Raw genomic sequence first — 3,059 nt, forward strand, 5'->3', positions numbered from 1 at the left:
GTGATACAGTCTCTCTGGTCTGACTGAATTATGCTATAATCAGCTATAATTACTGCAACATCATGTAAAGCTTAGGTGTATGTAAGCTGTTTATCATTTTTAATTATATTTTGCACTGCAAAATATATATATATATATATATATAAATATATATATATATATATATTTATATATAAATACAAAAATACCTTGCTACGTGTACTGCGTTAGGCTAACCGAGACTTGTCATTTGCACTTACATATTGTTGCTCTTTTGTTAGTTTTGATTGCTTCTATTGTCCTCATTTGTAAGTCGCTTTGGATAAGAGCGTCTGCTAAATGACTAAATGTAAATGTAAATGATTAACGTGAAGGAACGACCTAACTATCACAGAAGAACAAAGCCATGTCAAACAGTATTTAATCTTAAAAAAAAGTATATATATATATATGAGGGGCCGTACAAGCCATAATTCATTCTGGCACTCTCACACACTTACATTCTCCTTACACATGCATACATTTCTACTCTCACACACATACATTCTCCTTTCACATACATATATATAGAATGTATGTATGTCTGAAGAAAATATGTGTATGTAAGAGAAGAATGTATGTATGTGTGAGAGAGAGTATAGTGGAAACGGAAGGCAGGTCAGGCGCGATCAGGGTCACCGGGACAGGTCCTGATCAGCATGGCTGAGGTAGATGAGGCGGCCACAGAAGTATTTCAGCAAGCTATCTGGGTTTAAAGGGGTCATATGACGTTGCTAAAAAAGAACATTATTTTGTGTATGTGTTGTAATGAAATGTGTTTATGCGGTTTAAGGTTCAAAAACACATTATTTTCCACATACTGTACATTATTGTTTCTCCTCTATGCCCCGCCTTTCTGAAACGCATCGATTTTTACAAAGCTCATCGGTCTGAAAAGCGAGGAGTGCTCTGATTGGCCAGCTATCCAGTGCGTTGTGATTGGCCGAATACCTCAAGCGTGTGACGGAAATGTTATGAAGCACACAGCGTCTCCACGACATGGCGGCGGCAGCATCAATACTACAGCGAGAATCAAGTTAGGCCTTCTTTCTTTGCATGAACATTTGGGCGGCGTTATGCAAATCTTCCCACATCATGACGTAGACATGTGGGGGCGTGTTAGAACGAGCCGTTTTAGGAGGGTGTGGACGAGTCTTAACTGTGGGGGCGTGCGTGTTAGAGCCGTTTTAGGAGGGTGTGGACGAGTCTTAACTTTTATAAAGAATATCTCTTTGGGTTTGAGACTTTAGTCTTTGCAACTTTAGGGATCTTATCTATTTATCAACTGCTTGTAACACTCCAAAGAGAAAGAAAGACTTGAAATCACATCATATGACCTCTTTAAAAAAAAAATACAAAAAAAAAAATATATATATATATTATCATCGTGAAAAGATTGCATGGTGCCCCCGTCCCTTGAGCGAGTTGTGATTGAGAACGCGGGCTAAGCCTCAGTCATGTTGCCAGATACACATATTATAAGCGTCTATGGATTTATTTATTTTCTTTTTTCCCACTTAATTTAGGAAGTGAATAAAGTGGGAGGTTGCAAGTTAGGGACAGCGATATCCAGGGTTGGGAGGGTTACTTTTAAAATGTATTCCGTTACAGTTACAAATTACTTCATTAAAAAAGTATTCAGTAACGTAATCCAAGTACCACAATATAAAAGATTCTGATTACTTTTGGATTACTTCACGTTACATATGTAAATAAGTCAAAAAAGCAATATCTAATATCAATATCTATGCAGACTGGCTACAGTTTAATATTACAGTTTTATTTTTATAATTTTTTTTATTTCTTTAACATGTACAAGTAAAAATAAATATAGTTTATACACAACATTAAAAAATTTACACCATATACATATTAGTCTATTTTAAAATAAGCCTACATGTCGAAATGCATGTGAAATGCTATGATTTTTCTATATTTCATTGACTGATCTGGGGTGTGGGGACTCTAATTTCTCATTTTCTGTTAGAAAACTTACACACAACTGCAGTCATGCACAGCCATGGAATTTTAAAACACTAACAAACACTACATTTTAGCTAACATAATGATTTCCATGCTAGTCGGACTCGTACCTGCAAATGTTTAAGTTGGTTGAGTAGCCTTTGTTAAAGCAAGATTCTTCATGCGTAGCTTACGCTGTACAACTATGTTATTTCCTTTATTTCCAGACATGAAAACGTTTTTCACAGCATGAAGCATCATAATTAATGTACTGTAGCAGCGTCTTATCCCGCGTTTGAGGAGAGTAATTGTAGACTGGTGTTATTTGCGCACGCACCAGGAGGTGGCTCACGTGAGTCAACATGTGTCAACAGTTAATATAGTTATTATGTCAAAAAACTCATTTATTTAATTTTAAATGAAACAAATGAAATCCTGATAGTATTCCCACTTTTTACAAAATGTAACTGTAATCTGAATACTTTGTTTTTTGATGTAACTGTAACAGATTACAGTTACTAGATTTTTGTATACTGTTTACGTAACGCCGTTACATGTATTCCGTTACTCCCCAACCCTGGCGATACCTTTATATTATTTCCATAACTCAAGATTTGGACTCATTGCGGTTTATTTATTTTTAGATTGTTATGTTTGTTTTTCAATATCTGGCAATGCCGGCATTTAAACTGACAGTAATTAAAAACGAACATGTTAAAAACAGCGCGGGCAGATTATTCCTGGCTGACAGGATGCAATTTGGTAACGGAAACGTAGTGATCATCATGATATATGATCTGTAAGACAGATGCACTGAAGACGGACACAAAGAGGAGAGAATTGTCGCGCAAGCAGAGAAAACACTGTACCAGACAGAACAAATTCATTGTTTGCGATGCTTGAAATACTGAAAGAAAACCATAATTATGGAATTAGGGTGGGGGTTAATATGGATGTATTTCTGAGGAGAACTGACTCTTCAGAAAAGTTTCGATGGCATTTTCTTTTTCCTCTTACCTTCGTTAAACACATATTAAAGGAGTGTTACTAAGCGCAGCGCTGCGTACAGCAATAACCCA

Source organism: Sinocyclocheilus rhinocerous, unplaced genomic scaffold (assembly GCF_001515625.1).
Source record: "Sinocyclocheilus rhinocerous isolate Xijiao unplaced genomic scaffold, SAMN03320098_v1.1 scaffold589, whole genome shotgun sequence".
Taxonomy (NCBI): domain Eukaryota; kingdom Metazoa; phylum Chordata; class Actinopteri; order Cypriniformes; family Cyprinidae; genus Sinocyclocheilus; species Sinocyclocheilus rhinocerous.